We start from the raw sequence: 21,237 nt of genomic DNA on the forward strand, positions 1-21,237 counted from the left end.
ATTTCAGTATCAGTTCACATGTTCTTCCTTAGTAACAGTTGCCGGGGTTAATACGTTGTGATTGGAGAATTTCTTTCTAACTCAAAAATTACAAATGCAAGTTCTAAAAAAATTCCGAAGTTAGCAGTAAGGTAAAGCACTTAACGTCAGGACCCAATAGGGAATAAGCCATTGGCTTTGAACTAATGGTGAGTGACTCCTCTGTAACTGTTCAGACATCACAGCTCAAGACTGGAATTCCAACGCAGAAGAAAGTAGAATAGCAGAAGAAACAAATAATTGCAGCGTCTGAAGAGGTTGGATGGAATCCAAAGTGGGGGAGCAGAGAGAGAGAGAGAGAGAGAGAGACAGAGAGAAAGGGAAGGAGGGAGGGAGAGAGAAACAGAGAGAGAGAGAGAGAAAGGGAGCAAGAGAATGAGAGAGAGAGGGAGGGAGGTGGAGGGGAGAGTGAGGGGAGGGGAGAGAGAGGGGAGCAGAGGGGGAGAGAGAGAGAAAGGCAGGGGAGAGAGAGAGACAGGAAGGTAGGGGAGGGAGAGAGAGACAGAGAGGGAGAGAGAGAGAGACAGAGGGAGGGAGAGAGAGAGAGAAGAGAGGATGGGGAGAGGGAGGAGAGAAAGGGGTAATTGAGAGAAGGGAGAGAGAGTCTAAAGAGTAAAAAGATGGAATGATAGTGAAAGTAGAATAAGTGAATGAGTGAGAGGGAAAGGGGAGGAGCAATGGGGGTGAAAGAGAAAGAGAAAGGGAGAGTGTGAGAGTGAGAAAGGAGGAGAGAAAGGGTAGATATGATCTTTTTCCCAGAGTGGGAATTCCATTATTAGAGGGTATAGATTTAAGGTGAGAGGCTGAAGGTCCAAAGGAGAGGTGCAGTTTGGAAATTTTACCCAGAGCGCTGGGGGTCTGAAAGTGCTGCCGGGGAGACAGTGGATGCAGATATGACAACGGTTTTGAAGGACAGGCAGGGAGTGGATGGATATGGACCATGTGCAGGTAGGAGGGGTTAATTTAATTTGGCGTCGTGGTCAGCAGTTTGGTGGCGGGCCGAGGGCCTGTTCTGGCTGCTGCGCTGTCCTCGGTTATATGCGATGGAAGGCTGAGAGGGAGGGTTAGTGAAATGAGGTAGGGGAAGGGGATGGAGTGAGGGTGAAGTGTCAGAAAGGGAAGACCGAAGGGCGGTGGGAGAAAGGGAGGGGAGGTGACAGACAACGAGCACTAGCTACATTTAAGTAGCATCCTTAGAGAGAGGAGTTAGAGATGGAGGGAGGGAATTCTGAAGCTCAGACAAAGGAAGCACACATGGGGATGAGCAGGAATTGTAGGGTGTGGTTTGGGTTACAGAGATATGGAAGGGATGGCATGAGGGGTGGGTAGAGAGAGAGAGAGTAAACAAGATAAAGAGAGAAGAGATTAGAGGCATTACGAGAAGGGAGAAATGGAGGCAAGAGAGAGCAGGCTACGGATGATTACCATCGGCTTCTTGTGTTTGTCCAGCCCTCAAAGACACTTAATTGATTTTCCATTCAATATTACGACACGACTGTCGTTAGTGGAGGCCCAAATAAAGTTTCTCTCCCTCCCTCCCCCAGCCCACGCTGGCCAAGCCACACATGCTCAGCACTGGCAGATATCTGTCTTTTAAACTTCTTGAGGGCTGTGCTCGCAAACTGTCAGTGTTTACTTTTGCTGCTCTTAAGGAGGAATCTCTGCACCAGCTCTTTCAGGAGCCAATCTCGGATGCTCAGTGCTTTTATCCAGCTAGGGTACGAGGATCTGCTTCAGTGCGGCGTCTCCATCCCAACAACCACAAATTGTATTTGGATAACTCCTTCGCACTATGTTACGTGGTTCTTAGACATTAGGACAGGTGACGGTAAAGTCCCAGTCAGAGCAGTGGGTTGTGTGAGAGAGAGAGAGAGAGAGAGAGGGAGAGAGGGGGGGGGGAGGGGGTAGAGAAAGAGAGAGTGTGAGAGAGGGGGAGAGAGAGAGAGAGGGAGAGTGAGAGGAGAGAGAAAGGGGGAGAGAAAGGGGGAGAGAGAGAGGGAGGGAGAGAGAGAGTGAGAGAGAGGGTGGGAGAGAGGGTGGGAGAGAGAGGGAGAGAGAGAGGAGAGAGAGGGGGAGAGAGAGGGGGAGAGAGAGAGAGAGTGCGAGAGAGAGAGTGAGAGAGAGGAGAGAGAGAGGGAGAGAGGGGTGAGAGAGGGAGAGAGAGTGAGAGAGAGGGAGGGGGAGAGAGAGAGTGAGAGAGGGGGAGGTGAGAGGGAGAGAGAGGGGGAGAGGGGAGGGGGAGAGAGAGAGGGAGAGAGACAAAGAAAAAAGAAAGAAAGAAAGAGTGGGTGTGGGAATTTCAGAGTCTGAATGCCATGCTGTTAGTGGAGGAGTGATAGGTGTTGGGAGCTTGAGATAAAAAAGTCAGAAGAACGGTTTAGAATTTTATACATTATGGTGTGGTAAACCATATATATGTTGTAACTGGGTTACCTGTCTGGACGCATCCCTCTGCTGACTTCCCCTGTGGCTCCTCCCACAGAATCCTGTATAAAGCTGTTTCACCTTGCCCCTCACCCTCAGTCTGGGGGCAGACACTCACCATGGAGGTCGTATTGTACAGCGAATAAAAGCCTTTCGGTATTTTACCTAACCTCAGTCTTTTGGAGTTATTGAAGGTGCTTCATATCGGTCATCCCAAAGAGCACAAAATGGAGTTAGAGTAATGCAGTCCTGATGAAGGGTCTCAGCTCGAAATGTCGACTGTTCATTCCCTCTATAGATGCTGCCTGACCTGCTGAGTTCCTTCAGCATTTTGTGTGTGTCACTTTGGATTTCCAGCATCGGCCGAATCTCTTGCATTCACGAGCACAGTGCAGAACCAGGCCCTTTGGCCCATCTTATTCATACTGGCAATCAAGCAGACATCTATGCTAATCCCATTTTTAATCCTTATTGCATCCTAGCAACTCATCCCCTCTCCCAGTTTGCCTGGCATCTGCCAACACTAGGACAACTTACAGCGACCAATTAACTTACCAGCCAGGTAAATCAGAGCATCTGGGGATGCCCATGCAGTTATAGGGAGAACGTGCAAACGCCACACAGGCAGCACTGATCAAACTCAGGTGGCTGGATCTCCTGGAGTGGGGTGTAGACACTACATACATGTGCCACCTGCCTATAGATATAAAACTTTTTCACTACAAATGCCAGTGACAGATTTATTCCATGTGATAGTCACAGATAGCACGTAAACAGGTCCTTCGGCCCAACGTTTAACTAACATCTTTTTGTCTTTTATTTTCACGTTTATTTTTTAAAATTTATTTTCATGTTTGCACTTTATCTCATTGTAAAGCACTTTGAACTATGTAATCTGTATGTAAGTTTCTCTATAAATAAGTCATGATTTTAATTTTTTTTTCTCACCTCAAGCTGGTAAATCAGTGTTGGTGATGCAAAAAGACTAAATAAACTCATCAGAAAGGCTGGATCTGACCTTGACCACAACCCAGAATCTTTTGAGTTAGTGGTAGAGAGGAGGTCATTAAACAAACTGTTATTCATCATGGACAATCTGATACATCCTCTTCATGACCTACTGAATAAGCAGTGGAACACCCTTTCAAACAACCTCATTCAGATCTGCTGTCACAAAGATTGTTACAGAAAATCTTTCCAACCAAATGCAGTAAGCATATACAACGGTTCATCTCTGTGCGACAGGAGAACACACATCATAATACAATAGTCTCTGTTTTATTATTTCACACATTATTATTGCACATTGGTAAATTATTATTGTGTATGTTATTATTCTGCACTTTATTATTAGTTAAGTCTACACACTGCTAAGTGTGTTTTTAAATGTTGTTGCTGTAACAAAAGAATTTCCCACTCGGGATCAATGAAGTATTTCTTCTTCTTATTATTATTATTGTTATCATTATTAAAACCTGAGGTACAGGTATAACCAAGCACACTCATTTCTCAATTGCTAGGAACTTTTGGACTATTCTGGTGATGTTTAGTATTGTGGCTTTCTGAAGATTTACATAAATATTGTTGTGTAGGCATAATTGTTTAATGTGATTGTGTAGTGCCTTTGGGATGATACCAGTTGTATATATTACTATTGGGACAATGTATACCCTGTTCATGTTCCATAGTCTTTCAATTTCCTCTTTTAATTCAGCATTTTCTGGTGTTTTTCACTTATTGATTTCTCTATGTTATGTGTGTTTGGAATGGCTATATCTATTAAATAAGTTGTTCTTTTTATCCTGTAATATATCTGGACAGTTTTTTTATGGATTGTCCTATCTATAATAATGGATTGGTCATAATACACAGTATATTCTAAGACTGACTAAAATTGGATCAGGCTTGTATTTATAGTAAGGTATGGTGTCTTTTATGGGTTTGTATTTTAAAGCAAGATTTTGGTGAATGATGTTTGTCACTTGGTTGTGCCTGTGTATGTAATCAGATTGAGTTAAACTGCTGCAGGATCCTGTAATGTGTTGGATTGCTTCTGGTTTCTCTTGGCATTTTCTGCATTTATCATCTTGAATTTGTTGATCTTTAATTACGTATCTTTGATTTTTTTTTTGTGTTAACCACTTGGTCTTGTATTCTGGGATGAAGTCTCCAAGTTGGAGGATTGGGAAGTTTTTAAGCCAACAGAAGATGACTAAAAATGTCATAAAGGAGGAAAATATGGTATACTAAGCTAGCCAATAATATTAAAGGATATCAAAAGTTTCTTCAGATACATAAAGGAGAGGCAAGAATAGATATCAGACTGCTGGAAAACGATGCCAGAGGGGTAGTAATGGGGAACAAGGAAACTGCTGATGATCTGAACAAGTATTTTGCATTAGTCTTCACTGTGGAAGACACTAGCAGTATACTGGAAGTTCGAGAGTGTCGGGGGCAGAAGTGTGTGAAGTTGCCATTACTAAGGAGAAGGTTGTTGGAAAACAGAAAGGTCTGAAGATAGATAAATGACCTGGACCAGATGGTATACAACTTAGGGTACTGAAAGAGGTGGCTGAAGAGATTGTGGAGGCATTAGTAATGATTTTTCAAGAATTAATTGATTCTGGCATGGTTCTGGAGGAATGAAAAATTGCAAATGTCACTCCACTCTTCAAGAAGGGAGAGAGGCAGAAGAAAGGAAATTTTAGACCAGTTAGCCTGACCTCAGTGGTTTGGAAGATGTTGGAGTCGATTGTTAAGGATGTGATTACAGTGTACTTGGAGGCACATGATAAAATTGACCAAAGTCAGCATGGTTTCCTCAAGGGAAAATCTCACCTGACAAATCTCTGAATTCTTTGAAGAAATAACAAGCAGGGTAGACAATGGAGAATTGGTGGATATTCATAAGGCCGTGAGAAAGGTGCCACACGTGAGGCTGCTTAAGAGCCCAAGGTATTACAGGAATGATACTAACATGCACAGAGCTTTGGCTGATTGGCAGGAGGCAAAGAGTGGAAATAAAGCGAGTTTTTTTCTGGTTGGCTGCCGGTGACTAATGATATTCTACTGAGGTCTGTGTTAGGACTGCTTCTTTGCACGTAAAATGTCAATGACTTGGATGACAGAATTGATGGCTTTGTGGCTAAGTTTGCAGATGATACAAAAATAGGTGGAGGGGCAGGTAGTTTGAGGAAGTAGAGGGGTTACAGAATTTAGACAGATTAGGAGAATGGGCAAAGAAGTGGCAGATGGAATAGTGTTGGGAGGTGTATGGTCATGCACTTTGGTAGAAGAAATGAAAGGGTCGACTATTTTCTAAACGGAGAGAAAATTTAAAGATCTGAGGTGCAAGGGGACTTGAAAGTCCTTGTGCAGGATTCCCAAAAGGTTAATTTGCAGGTTGGGTCTGTCGTAAGAAAGGCAAATGCAATGTTAGTGTTCATTTCAAGGGGACTAGAATATAAAAGCAAGGATATAATGTTGAGGCTTCACACTTGGAGTATTGTGAGCAGTTTTGGGACTCTTATCTAAGAAAGGATGTGCTGACATTGGAGAGGGTTCAAAGGAGGTTCATGGAAAAGATTCCGGGATTGAAAAGCTTGTCATCTGAGGAGCGTTTGATGGCACTGGGCCTGTAATTCAGAAGAATGAGAGGAGACCTCAGTGAAATCTTTCAATGTGTGAAAGGCCTTGATAGAGTAATTGTGGAGAGGATATTTGCTATAGTGGGGAGTTTAAGACCAGAGGTGTAGCACTTTTGTCACTTTTCTGCAAAAGACAGTATTTTGCCCAAGGTAGAAATGCCAAATGCATTTCAGGTGGGAGGGGAAAGGTTTAAAGGAAATTTGTGGGGTAAGGTTTTTACACAGAGGATGGTGAGTGTCTGGAACTGGTTGCCCGGGGTGCTGGTGGCATTTGGGGCTGTTAGACAAAGACATGAATATGTAGGCCATGGAGGAATACGGATCATGTGCAGGCTGAAGAGGCTAGCTTAATTCAGCATCATGTTTGGTACATTCATGGTGGATTGAAGGCTTTGTTCCTGTGCTGTACTGCTCTGTGTTGTATGATCTGTGTTGTATGATCTGTGTTTGACCAGGAGGCAGCGTGGATCAGTGAGCAGAACCTGCATGGTTATGGATGGCAAGGTTTTAGGTGACCTTTGCTGACCATAAGAGTGGATTCGGAGAGCTCCTCCCTTTACTGTCCTGAGTCTGCCCTGTCTCAGCTCACTCTGCTGTTGACGTTTGCTGCCTGCGTTTGACCGAATCTGGTCCATTCAGATACATCAGAGACACATACGGCTGCACATACCGGAATCTGTAGTAAAAAGCAAACAGCTGGAGAAATTCAGCAGGTCAGGCAGCATCTGCAGATGCAAAGGAATTGTTGATGTTTTGGGATGAGACCCTGCATCATAGTGTTTTGCTATCTAGATACAAACCCAGCCGACAGTTATTCTACTGTCCAAACACAGGTCAGCGCAAAATTGTCCTACTTACTGTACCGAAACAATAACTTTTCTTTCTCCATAGATGCTGCCTGATTTTCCAGTCAATATGGAGGCGAGTTGATTTTCAGTTGAGATAGTACCCAGCTGCGGGCTTTATCGAGGATGTAGTGTAATGTAATTGGTGGAAACAAACGTAATTCACAACTATTGACATTGAGTTGGAGTTCACTTTAAGAGGCTGGTCTGACGTGATGGTGTAATTACATGAGTCTCGGTAACTGCGTTTTGTGTTCAGAGTTTGGAATGCAATAAATGACTCATTATGGTTTCTCCCAAACATGAAATGCCTCATGCCATTATATTTGTGAAAGCCTACAAGGTCACTACTCAGATTCCATTGTTCTTGTTTTGGGTTTTTAAGGTTTTGAGTACAGAGAGGTGAGTTAGGGTATAGGGATGATGGAGATATAGGGGGAATTAGACGATAGGCCAGATTCTGTGACCTCACTCCACATTCAAAAGCCAGCAGACCAACAAGGACCTTGGCATGTGGCACTTCTCCTCCCCACACTGCACCCCTGATGGTCAGCGAGTCACCGGTGGGTTCTGGGAGCAGAGTACAGGAGGAACAAGGGGTCAGTGACCCCTCCCCATCAGTACGCAAATTGGTAAATTTAGGGCTGGAGTTTGGGCCCTCATCCATTGTCATCGGCAGAGCCCTGGGATTGAAGGTCAGAGAGCAATCGGAAGTCCCGAAGTTGAGGCCTGGTGGCTGGAGCCCCAAGTCTGCAAATCTCTGCGGAAGTTGTAAAGATTTTAAATCACTGCAGAAGTTGAAGGCAAAATCCATGAGTCTACTGGAGGCTGGAGGCTGAAGACAACCTGCCCTGGGGTTAGAGGACTGTGCGTGTGGATAGGTGGGAGGGAGGAACAGGGTTTGTTTTGCTGGTGTTGCTTTGTTACTTAGTATGCTTTGCTTTGTTGAGTTCTGTGTTCTGCAGAGCATTATGTTGGTGCCAGAATGAGTGTGTTTCAATGTACAGGCAATAAGCAAGTCTGAATCTAAATCTAAAGAACCTGACCGCTGAGCGGTTTGAGCATTTTCAGTTTTTATTTTGGATTTCCTACATGGTAGTTTTCTCCCCTGATTTTCATCTAAATCTCAGAAGTTAGAGCAGTAAGTGGTGGAAGCACCCAGCAGTTCAGGCTGCAGCTATGGAAAGAAAAACAGAGATAATGTTTCAGGTGGATGATCTTGACAAGTGACACATGGACCATGAGAGACTGAATGATACAAGTGGTGGTGGTGTTGGCTGAGAAAGGGTGTTTGATAGCACCTGATCTGTCCAGAGGTGGTGTACTTGGAATTATCTCTTGTACTGAGACAGACTAAAAAGCTTTTGTTCACCTGCCATTCAGTCGGATCATTGCGTACATAGATCAGTATCATTGAAACAATAACAATGCAGAAAAATCTTACCATTACAGAGAACGTGCAGTACAGGCAGACAATAAGGTTCAAGGCCATGACAAGGTAGACTGGGAAATTAAGAGTTCACTTTTAATGTAGAGACACATAAATCATCTCTGTTCTAAAGGGACATCCCTCTATTCTCAGACTATGCCCTCTGGTCCTTGACTACCCCACTATAGGAAACATCCTCTCCACATCCACTCTAGATAGACCTTTCAATATTCAATTGTTTTCAATGAAATCCCCCTATGCTTTTAAACTCCAGTGACTACAGGCCCAGAGCCATCAAACTGTCCTTGCATGTTAACCCTTTCATTCCTGGAGTCATTTCTGTGAAACTCCTCTGGACCCTCTCTAATGACAGCACATCTTTTCTTAGATAAGGGGCCCAAAACTGCTCACAATACTCCAAGTATTGACTGATCAATGCCTCAAAGTCTCAGCATTACACCCTTGCTCTTACACTCTAGTCCTCTCGAAATGAATGCTAATGTTGCATTTTCCTTCCTTGCCAGCAACTCAATCTGCAAGTTACCTTTTAGGGAATCCTGTACAAGGACTCCTAAGCAACTTTGATCTGATATTGGAATTTTATCTTCATTTAGAAAATAGTCTATGTATTGATTTCTTCTACCAAAGTGCACCACCATACAGTTCCCTACACTGTACTCAATCTGCCAAATCTTTGCCTGTTCTCCCAATCTGTCCGAGTCCTTCTGCAGACTCCCTGCTTCCTCAACACGATCTGTCCCTCCACCTATCTTCATATTGTCCTTAGACTTGGCCACAAATCCATCAATTCCTTCATCCAAATTATTGATATATAATATGAAAGGAAGTGGTCTCACGCCGACCCCTGTGGAACTCCACTTGCCACCAGCAGTCAACCAGAAAAGGCTCCATTTATTCCCACTTTGCCCCCGCCAATCAACCAAATGTCTATTCATATTAGTATCCTTCCTGTCAGACCATGGGCTCTTACCTTAAGTAGCCTCATGTGTGGCACTTTGTCAAAGAGTTTCTGAAAATCCAAGTAAACAACATCCACTGAAACTCCTTTGTCTATCCCGCCCATTTTTTCCTTGAAGAATCACAACATATTTGACAGGCAAGATTTTCCTTTCAGGAAACCATGCTGACTTTGGCATTTTGCATTATGTGTCTCCAATACCTCATCATCAGTAATGGATTCCAATATCTTCCCAAACCACTGAAGCCAGGCTAAGCAGCCGATAATATCCTTTCTTCTGCCTCCCTACCTTCTTAAAGAGTGAAGCAACATTTGCAATTTTCCAGACTTATGGAACCATTCCAAAATCTAGTGATTCTTGAAAGATCATTACTAATGCATCCACAATCTCTTCAGCTACCTCTTTCAGAACCCTTGGGTGTAGTCCATCTGGTCCAAGTGACTTATCTATCTTCAGACCTTTCAGCTTCCCAAGCACCAACTCCCTAGTCATAGCAACTGTACTCGCCTGCCACCGATAAGCTCAAATTTCTAGAATACACTTAGTGTCTTCAACAGTGAAGACTGACCAAAATCCTCATTAAGCATGTCTGCCATTTCTTTATTCCCAATTACTACCTCTTCAGTGTTAATTTCCAGTGGTTGAAGTCCACTCTCGTCTCTCTTACTCTTTATATATATCTGAAAATAGTTGTGGTATCCTTTTTTATTTTATTGGCCACATTTCCTTCATATTTCATCTCATCTCTTCTTATGGCTTTTTCAGTTGCCTTCCATTGGTATTTAAAAGCTCCCTAGTCCTTTAACTTCCCACTAACATTTGCTATATTGTATGCTGTCTTCTTTGCTTTTATGCTGTCTGAGACTTTCCTTGTTAACCATGGTTGCCTCATCCTTCCATTAAAATACTTTTTTTGGGATCTATCCATCCTGTGCCTTCTGAATTGCCCCCAGAACCTCCAGCCATTGCTGTTCTGCTGTTATCCCTGCTAGTGTTCCCTTCCAATTAACTTTGACTAGCTCCTCTTATGCCTCTGTAATTACCTTTACTCCACTGTAATACTGATACAGTACTGGGAAAAAGTCTTAGACACTCCCCCCCCCTCCCCCAGGGTCTGAGACTTTTGCACAGTACTGTATTTGTGAACGTGGAGTGGAGAGTGAGTTTGTAAATCTGCCAGGAGCAAAGGATGTTGGGAATGGAGAGGGTGGAGTGGCATGGGAAACATGTTGGACAGGTGGCAGAGAAAGTGCCAGGGGTGGGGGGGGTGGAGTTGGCACAGGTGCAGACACATCACAGCTCTGCAACACCAGGCAAGGTCATTTGTTTCCAAACAATTGGGATTAATCATTGAAAAATGTCTCTCTGGTGCTTCTTGCTCCCTCCTCTCTCCCTTACCCTTGTTTCAACCATGCTTCTCTCCCTACCCCCATCCCACTTTAAGTCCACATTGGAGATCCAGATCAGAATCAGGTTTATCATCACTCACATATGTCATGATTTTGTCTGTGGTAGCAGTACAGTGTAATACATAAAATTACTATAGTATTGTGTAAAAGTCTTAGGCATGCTATCTGTATACTGTATATGTGCTCAAGACTTTTGCACAGTACTGACACTTCTGAGTTCATTTTCTTTCCCTCAAACTGCAGAGTGAATTCTATCATAGTATGATCACTATCTCCTCAGGGTTCTTTTACCTTAAGCTCACTCATCAAATCTAGAATTGCCTTTCCCCTAGTTGGTTCAACCACAAGCTGCTCTTTAAAAGTAACTTCAAAGGCATTCTACAAATTCCTTCTCTTGGGATCCAGCATCAACCTGATTTTCCCAGTTTACCTGCATATTGAAATTCCCCATGACTATCATAACATTGCCTTTTTACATGTCTTTTTAAAATTTCCCACATCCTGGCTACTCTCCAGAAGCCTGTATATATCTTTTTAGGGTCTTTCTTCCCTTGCTGTTCCTTACCTCTACCCACAAGGATTCTACAGCTTCTGATCCTATATTGCCTGTTTCTGTGGATTTTTTTTTTTTTTTTTTTTTTTTTTTTTTTAAAAAAACCAACAGAACCACCTCACCCCTTCTGATTACCTGTCTGTCCTTTTGATACAACGGACATTAAGCTCCCAACTATCATCTTCTTTCAGCCATGACTCAGTGATGCCCATGTCATACCTGTCAGTCTCTAAATGCCCACATGATCTACCTTATTCCATGTACTGCATGCATTCAAATATAACACCCTCAGTCCTCAAATTCATCACCCTTTTTAATTCTGACCCCATGTTACATTTCAACCCTTCCAACTGACTGCAATCTTACCTTATCATCTGCTTGTCCTTCCTCTCCGTTTCACTACACATCGCATCTACTTGTATGCCAACTACCCCATCCTCAGCCCTATCACTCCAGTTTCCATTCCTATGCCTTCCCCAACAGCACCAGCAAGTCTATCCACAGGGATATCAGTCCCCTTTGGGTTCAGGTGTGACCACCCTTTTTGTGTAGGTCATACCTTCCCTAGAAGATAACTCAATGAACTAAAAATCTGAACCTCTGGCCCCTGCAACCATTCCTCAGTCAGGCATTCAACTGACAAATCATCTTAGTTTTACCCTCATCGGCATGTGGGACAGGCAGCAATCCAGAGATTACTACCCTGGAGTCCCTGCTTCTCAGCTTTCTACCCAACTCCCCTAATTGTCTCTTCAAGGACCTCCTCCATTTTTCTACCAGTGTCATTGTAACAATATGCACCACGACTTCTGGCTGCTCACTCTCCCCTTTTAGAATGCTGGGGACCCAGTCTGAAATATCCCTGACCCTGGAACCTGGGAAGCAATATACTATCCTGGTGTCTTTTTCACATCCACAGAATCTCCTGTCTGCTCCTTTAACTATGGAATCCCCTATCACTACTGCACACCTCTTCTTCTCCCCACTTCCATTCTGAGCCACAGAGCCAGGCTTAGAGCCAGAGAGGGTCTGATAATAGTGGGATAGAGTCTGGACTTCATCCAGGTTGTACATGATTTCAGGCTTTTTATCTTCTGCTTGATGGAGGAGAGAATGACTGGCGTGGGTGGGATCCTTGGTTACGTTGGCTGCTTTCCATAGGCAATGGATGGGAGGCTGGTTTTCATGATAGGTAGGACAGCATTCACAACTCTAATTTCGAGGTTGTGGGCAGAGCAGATCCGATACCAAGCTGTGATGCCTCTGGATTGGATGATTTCTATGGTGCATCTGAAAAAAAATTGGTAATGAGTTAGTGGTGATGTAATGAAATTATTTAGCTTGCTGTGTCATAATGGGGGTGCTGGGAACAGACCCAATTGCAAGACACAGGCACTGAAGTACAAGGAACAGGACTTGACTGGAGAAGGGATGTGATAGGATACAGGCAAGGAGCAGGGACAAGAACGCAGACTTGGGCAAGGGAAAGCGGGACCAGAACTAGGAACCATGGACTAGGAGACAAGGTTTGGACTCCAAGCCAGAGACTGGACAAGGACCCAGAACCTGGGTCTTGCCTCAGGCTCAGACCCCAGAACCAGGCAAGGACATGACATGGCTTCAGGACAGGACGTGGCTGGGGTCTAGAGGCCTGAGCTTGGAGACAAGACAAGACAAGACTCGGACTCCGAGCCCGAGACTGGACAGGGACCCAGAACCTGGGTCTTGCCTCGGACTCCAGAACCAGGCAAGGACATGACATGGCTTGATGCTTGGGGTCTTGGGACTTGAGCTAGGCTGGGGTTCCTGGAGCTTGGCTGCAGGCTCGTCGAGGCTGGGGTTCCTGGAGCTTGGCTGCAGGCTCGTCGAGGCTGGGGTTCCTGGAGCTTGGCTGCAGGCTCGTCGAGGCTGGGGTTCCTGGAGCTTGGCTGCAGGCTCGTCGAGGCTGGGGTTCCTGGAGCTTGGCTGCAGGCTGGGAACCAAACATCAACATAGAGCCAGGACTTATCCTTCAACAAGCCACAACTCATCTTTAACATGACACTAACAAGAGACAGGACAGAACATAGAGATAGAGCCAGGACTCAACTTCTCCACACCAAGGTGGGACAGGTCCATCTGTTGGGTAACAGTAGGACAGCCAGAATTAACCAACAGAGGCAAAGACAAGACAAGACATATCCCCCTGCAGGGCAACAGCAAGACAGCCTGACTTACCCCACAGAGGCAGGGACAAGAAGAGACAAACACCAAAGAACAACAGATAGTTCCATCTCTGCTCTAGGGTAGCTCCAAGTCTCAGTTCAGCCAGCAACCTCAGCTGGCTACAGAAACAGCCAGATCCCTACCTAGCTCAGAGTGGCTGGCAACCACTCAGCTGGCCCAGGAAACAGCCAAATCCATACCACAAAGACTACTCCTACAAGTGCCAACAAGGCTCCATGAAGCAGTGGTTCTCCAATCAGGCCTAGAGATCACAAATAGTTTCATCAGCAGGTTACTCTAAGGGGGACTGATAAGACAAACCAGCAGCCCACGCTCAATCCCAAGGCTACTTATATTCCAAGCCCAAAGATGGGAATCAGGTGCCTATGATTAACTCAATCAAGGGACAGCTGGAAGACCCGGAGTCCTGAGTCCTGAACCGGACCTCACGGACCGGACCATGACATGCTGTGCAAGTAGAGGCATAAATGGGGTGATGAATGAGAAGAGAGGAAGGAGAGAGGACCATCACTGGAGTTTCCTGCTCTCTAGATTTTTAAAAGCTTTATTTTATATTTTTATTTTATTTAGAGATGCAGCCTGGTAACAAACCCTTCTAGTCCAATGAGCCCACACTGCCCAATAAATCAAATTCATAGCAAGAGGTGACATAGGATTAGAAGATTTGGAATCCTTATGGGTAGAATTAAGGAACTGCAAGGGTAAAGTGACCCTGATAGTAGTTATACAGACCTCTGAACAGGTCAGCCAGAATGTGAGGTACCCCAAGTTCCCATGTGAGATAGAAAAGGCATGTAAAAAGGGTCATGGTAGATTTCAATAAGTAGGTAGATTGGGAAAATCAGATTGGCGTAGAACGCCAATGAGAGAAAAGGCAATTCTGGATTGGGTGTTGTGTAATGAACCAAATTTGATTGGAGAGCTTAAGGTAAAAGTAACCTTACGAGGTGGTGATCATAGTATGATAATATTCACCCTGCATTTTAGGAGGGAAAAGCTAAAATCAGGTCATTAGTACTACAGCGGAGTAAAGAGAACTACAGAGGCATAAGAGAGAAACACTTACTCTATATTTGATACTTTTTTTGTAATTTATTTTTTATTGAATTTCATCTTCAATAACATTTGAGTAATCTTTTATATATATATATATATTTAAAAGCACACTAGCACCTTGAGAGACGGTTGAGTTTAAAACAAAAACAGCTAACAGGGAAGACACAATCGAGTTTTTTTAAGGCAGTAAATAGAAGAATTCAGGGTTCCTAAACTGTGAGTACTGGGGATACCAATCATTAGAAAAGCTCAGAAATGGCTGGATACATTGGAAAGGTTGATGAGTTTGACAATGGGTAATTGGCTCATGGATACAGAACTATTGGAACAGTATTTTGAAGCAAATGAAATAACCAACGAGAAGCGAGTGCCATTTTGCCAAGTCTACTGGGGTTAAAGGCATATAGTTTGCTTCAGGGTCTGACTGTTCCAACCAAACCATCAGAAATGAGCTTTGCTACTATTGTAAAATTAATGCAGGAACATTTAGAACTGAAACCATTGTTAATTGCAGAATGCTTTAGTTTTCATAAGCAGAATCAAAAAAAGGGGAGTCCATTTCAGTGTATGTGGCTGAATGGAAGAGGTTATCGGAGTATTGTCAGTTTGGTAATGGTCTTACTGAGAGATCATTTAGTTTGTGGAATTTTACAAGAGAACATTCAAAATAGGCCCCTAACTAAAACACAACTCACATTTTAAACAGCAGTTGACATTGCTGTTTCAATGGAAACCACAGACAGAGACACACTTGAGTTACAGTCAGGAGTGAAAGTGAGTGTGAATAAAATTGCAGCATCTGAACAGAAACCAGCCTGACCAAATAAATAGTGTTACCATTTTGGCAGGGGCTCGCATGCACCAAACAAGTGCAGCTTTAAGGGTGAAACTTACAGAAAATGCAACAAAGTAGGACATATATAAAAAGCATATTGGGCAGACAAAAATAAATGCTCTGCACAGGGAAGAGAAAATGCCAAAAAGTCAATTGTAGTTTCAAAAGGCACACTAATCTGCATACTGTTGATGAAAAATCTGATAATGATGACAGTGACACAGAATTGTGCAGCCTTGGGATTAATAGTGTGAAAATTAACAATAAACAATCAAGCAACACACATCAAAGTTGCTGGTGAACACAGCAGGTCAGGCAGCATCTCTAGGAAGAGGTGCAGTCGACGTTTCAGGCCGAGACCCTTCGTCAGGACTAACTGAAGGAAGGGTGAGTAAGGGATTTGAAAGTTGGAGGGGGAGGGGGAGATCCAAAATGATAGGAGAAGACAGGAGGGGGAGGGATGGAACCAAGAGCTGGACAAGTGATTGGCAAAGGGGATACGAGAGGATCATGGGACAGGAGGTCTGGGAAGAAAGACAAGGTGGGGGGGAACCCAGAGGATGGGCAAGGGGTATATTCAGAGGGAGAAAAAGGAGAGTGAGAGAAAGAATGTGTGCATAAAAATAAGTAACAGATGGGGTACAAGGGGGAGGTGGGGCCTAGCGGAAGTTAGAGAAGTCGGTGTTCATGCCATCAGGTTGGAGGCTACCCAGACGGAATATAAGGTGTTGTTCCTCCAACCTGAGTGTGGCTTCATCTTTACAGTAGAGGAGGCCGTGGATAGACATATCAGAATGGGAATGGAATGTGGAATTAAAATGTGTGGCCACTGGGAGATCCTGCTTTCTCTGGCGGACAGAGCGTAGATGTTCAGCAAAGCGGTCTCCCAGTCTGCGCCGGGTCTCGCCAATATATAAAAGGCCACATCGGGAGCACCGAACACAGTATATCACCCCAGTCGACTCACAGGTGAAGTGTTGCCTCACCTGGAAGGACTGTTTGGGGCCCTGAATGGTGGTAAGGGAGGAAGTGTAAGGGCATGTGTAGCACTTGTTCTGCTTACACGGATAAGTGCCAGGAGGGAGATCAGTGGGGAGGGATGGGGGGGACGAATGGACAAGGGAGTTGTGTAGGGAGTGATCCCTGCGGAATGCAGAGGGGGGGGGGAAGATGTGCTTAGTGGTGGGATCCCGTTGGAGGTGGTGGAAGTTACGGAGAATAATATGTTGGACCCGGAGGCTGGTGGGGTGGTAGGTGAGGACCAGGGGAACCCTATTCCTAGTGGGGTGGCGGGAGGATGGAATGAGAGCAGATGTACTTGAAATGGGGGAGATGCGTTTAAGAGCAGAGTTGATAGTGGAGGAAGGGAAGCCCCTTTCTTTAAAAAATGAAGACATCTCCCTCGTCCTAGAATGAAAAGCCTCATCCTGAGAGCAGATGCGGCGGAGACGGAGGAATTGCGAGAAGGGGATGGCGTTTTTGCAAGAGACAGGGTGAGAAGAGGAATAGTCCAGATAGCTGTGAGAGTCAGTAGGCTTATAGTAGACATCAGTGGATAAGCTGTCTCCAGAGACAGAGACAGAAAGATCTAGAAAGGGGAGGGAGGTGTCGGAAATGGACCAGGTAAACTTGAGGGCAGGGTGAAAGTTGGAGGCAAAGTTAATAAAGTCAACGAGTTCTGCATGCGTGCAGGAAGCAGCGCCAATGCAGTCATCGATGTAGCGAAGGAAAAGTGGGGGACAGATACCAGAATAGGCACGGAACATAGATTGTTCCACAAACCCAACAAAAAGTCAGGCATAGCTAGGACCCATACGGGTGCCCATAGCTACACCTTTAGTTTGGAGGAAGTGGGAGGAGCCAAAGGAGAAATTATTAAGAGTAAGGACTAATTCCGCTAGACGGAGCAGAGTGGTGGTAGAGGGGAACTGATTAGGTCTGGAATCCAAAGAGAAGCATAGAGCTTTGAGACCTTCCTGATGGGGGATGGAAGTATATAAGGACTGGACATCCATGGTGAAAATAAAGCGGTGAGGGCCAGGGAACTTAAAATCATCGAACAGTTTAAGAGCGTGAGAAGTGTCACGAACATAGGTCGGAAGGGATTGAACAAGGGGTGATAAAACAGTGTTGAGGTAATAAACAATCAATATGGTTTATACCAGAAGTAAATGGTATATTAATTAAAATGGAATTGAACTGTCTCAGCTGTTTCAGTCATTACACAAAATGAATTTGAATAGCGTTTTCAAAGATACCAACTTGAAGCCTGCAATGTCCCGCTGTAACCTCTGACAGCCCTCCACACTATCCACAACACCTCCAACGTTTGTGTCATCAGCGAATTGACTAAGCCATCCCTCCACTGTCTCATCCAGGTCATTTATAAAAATCATGAAGCGTAGGGGTCCCAGAACCAATCCCTGAGGCACACCACTAGTCACTGACCTCCATGCAAAGTATGACCCGTCTACAACCACTCTTTGCCTTCTGTGGGCAAGCCAGTTCTGGATCCACAAAGCAATGTCCCCTTGGATCCCATGCCTCCTTACTTTCTCAATAAACCTTGCATGTGGTACCTTATCAAGTGCCTTGCTGAAATCCATATACACTATATCTACTGCTCTACCTTCATCAATGTGTTTAGTCACTTCCTCAAAAAATTCAGTCAGGCTCGTAAGGCATGACCTGCCCTTGACAAAGCCATGCTGACTATTCCTAATCATATTATACCTTTCCAAATGTTCATAAATCCTGCCTCTCCCTGCCTCTCAGGATCTTCTCCATCAGCTTATCAACCACATGTATGGACCAGGACAGGCTATTGGTGATGTTCTATCCCAGGAATCTGAAGGGTTAAATTCTATTCACTCCAGCACTGATGTAAATTGGAGGGTATGCACTGGCCCCCTTCAGCACTCAGATTCAATGACCAACTCTTCTGTTTTGCCGACACTGACGGAAAGGTTATTGCTGGGATAACCTGCCAATAGGCTCTCTATCTTCTTCCTGTACTCCAACGCATTGTTATTTGAGTCTACTGACTGAAGTGGTGTCATCTGCAAACTTGAAGACAGAGCTAGAGCAGAATCTGGCCGCGTACTTGTGAGTTTGTTCAGGCAAGTACTGAAGGGAAAGTGTAAGTGAGGCAACAGAGGTAGAGATGAAATAATGATCAGAGACAAATAGAGAAACAATTGGAAGAACATCACGGAGCTTATGTTAACACTACAGAACAAACCTGACGTTCGGAAACAGGCAGTTGGAATGTTAGTTCAAGTATGCGGTACAAAGAGATATCTTGTGGAAATAGGAGATAAAATTAGAAGTGTATGCGAATATCTCTTGCTGGAATTAAGTGGTTTACAATAGAATAGCGAAGGGGTATGTGTTTCTGACTGCATTCCCATGGAGAGGGGAAGACAGACGATTCTGGAGCTGGAACAAGAAGTGACTCTTCCCTAGAGTCAAGGACTGGATACAATGTCAGTGACACAAATTCCTTTGAGAAGATCAAAGGGATTCAGGAATTGTGTGAATGTTCTAAATATGTAAATAATGCGTATAAATGAATCACATTTACTTTTCAAAAAGAGGTGAAGGCAGAGCAGGGAGTGTTTAATGAATACGTGTGTGTTGTGTAGTTAGAGAGCTGAAGGAACGATGATGCATTTCGGCAGTTCAAAGTCTCTTTGCATTTCCCGAAGTCCTCTTCGTTGTTCATGTGTGGGGTAAGCAACACGAGCAGGTGAACTTACACTCCACCAGGCATGATGCATTTATTTACTTACGGCAACAGGCCTTTCCAGCCCAACAAACATACGCGGTCCAATTACACCCCTGTAACCAATTAACCTCCTAACCCATACGTACGTGGAACATGTGCAAAAGCTCATGTAGTCACGGAGAGAACATGCAAACACCTTACAGACAGCGGTGCTCACTGGCACTGAAAAGTGTCACACTAAACACTACGCCACTGTCTCTAATTCAATGCCAGCTCTATTGTCATCTAGTTTGGCTGATGCCAGCAGACGTATGTTAAGGTGATTGGAGGAAAGTATACAGGGGATTTGAGGGTTAGTTTTTTTTAACATGGAGAGTGGTGGGTGGGTAGAACACACTGCCAGGGGTGGTGATGGAGGCAGATACATTAGGGATGTTTAAGAATCTCTTAGAAAGGCACAGGGATAATAGAAAAATGGAAGGCTATGTAAATTGATAGGTTAAAAGGTTGGCACAACACAGTGGGCAGAAGGATCTGTATTCTGCGGTACTGTTCTATGTTCTGTGAACTGGAATTGGAGTTAGTTTGTTATTGTCACGTGTACCAAGATACAGTGAAAAGCTTGTCTTGCAGACTGTTCATACAGATCAGATCATAACGCAGTGCATTGAGGTAGAACAAGGTAAATGTGTAGCAGAACATTGAACACAATACAGCACATTACAGGCCCTTCAGCCCAGAATGCTTTGCTGACCTTTTCATTTCCTCAGGTTCTCAGTATTATTTTTTGTTTGACCAGTTTGTCTTCTTATATTCATTAATTGTCATTTTTTTTTAGTTTTTCATAAATTCTATTGTACTCCTTTATTTTCCTGTGAATGTCTGCAAGAAATGAATCTCAAGGTGTACAAGGTTATGAGGGATATAGATAGTATAAATGCAAGCAGGTTTTTTCCACTGAGGTTGGGTGAGACTGCAACTAGAGGTCATGAGTTAAGGGTGAAAGGTGAAATGTTTAAGGGAAAAATGAGGGGAAACTTCTTCACTCGGGGGGTAGTGAGAGTGTGGAATGAGCTGCTACAGCAAGTGGTGGATGCAATTTCGATTTCAATGTTTAAGAGAAAATTTTATCGGTAAAATGGATGGGAGGGGTACGGAGGGCGATGGTCCGGGTGCAGGTTGATGGGACTAGGCAGCTTAAATAGCTCAGCATGAACTAGATGGATCGAAGGGCCTGCTTCTATGCTTGTAGTTTTCTATGACTCTAAGGCAGTGTATATGTACTTCGATAATAAATTTTATTTTGATTTTGACTTTTTAAATGTATTCTATGATCTATCTAATCCTTGTCTTCCAATCCATTCTTCTTTCATCCATATGCCTATCCAAGTGTCTCCTAAATGTCCCGAATGTATCAGCCCCTACCGCCAACCCTCACCCCTGGCACCCAGCACTCTCTGTGTAAAAGACCTGCCTCTGACATTGCCCCCCCCCCCATACTTCCCTCCAATCACCTTAAAATAATGCCCTCTTATATTAGCCATTTCCTGGGAAAAAGTCTCTGGCCATCCACTCAGTCTAGGTCCCTTATCATCTTGTACACCTCTATCAAGATACCTCTCACTCTCCTTCGCTCCAAAGAGAAAAACGCTGGCTCTTTCAACCTAGCCTGATAAGATATGCTCTCTAATCCAGGAGGCATCTTGTAAACCTCCTCAGTACCTTCTCAAAAGCTTCCATGTCCTTCCTAAAAAGAGGCGACCAGAATGCAGAATAAAGTGTGCCAGCTACGGAGAAAGTGCAGTGGTGCGTGCTTTCAGGCTTTTGTATCTTCTGTCTGATGGGAGAGGGGAGAAGACAGAACGTCCATGGTGGCTGAGGTCTTTGATAATGCTGGCTTCTTTACTGAGGCAGTGAGAAGTGTAGACAGAGTCTATAGAGGCTGGTTTCCATGATATGCTGAGCTGTGTCCGCAACTTTCTTGTGGCTGCCACCCTGAACTGTGATGTATCCAAATAGGATGCTTTCTATATGCATTGATATAAGTTGTTAAAGGCCGACATGAAC

The 21,237-nt window shown here is 44.2% G+C and overlaps 1 long non-coding RNA gene across 1 annotated transcript in view; it reads left to right on the plus strand.

Moving 5' to 3' along the window:
• The first annotated feature begins 753 nt into the window (after positions 1–753).
• Positions 754–21,237, plus strand: part of LOC140185895 (uncharacterized) — a 40,923-nt gene continuing 20,439 nt past the window's right edge. Inside the window, exon 1 of the long non-coding RNA XR_011882746.1 lies at positions 754–987. This is a non-coding gene — a long non-coding RNA (uncharacterized lncRNA). The remainder of the gene's footprint in view (positions 988–21,237) is intronic.

Source organism: Mobula birostris, chromosome 21 (genome assembly GCF_030028105.1).
Source record: "Mobula birostris isolate sMobBir1 chromosome 21, sMobBir1.hap1, whole genome shotgun sequence".
NCBI classification, from domain to species: Eukaryota; Metazoa; Chordata; class Chondrichthyes; order Myliobatiformes; family Myliobatidae; genus Mobula; species Mobula birostris.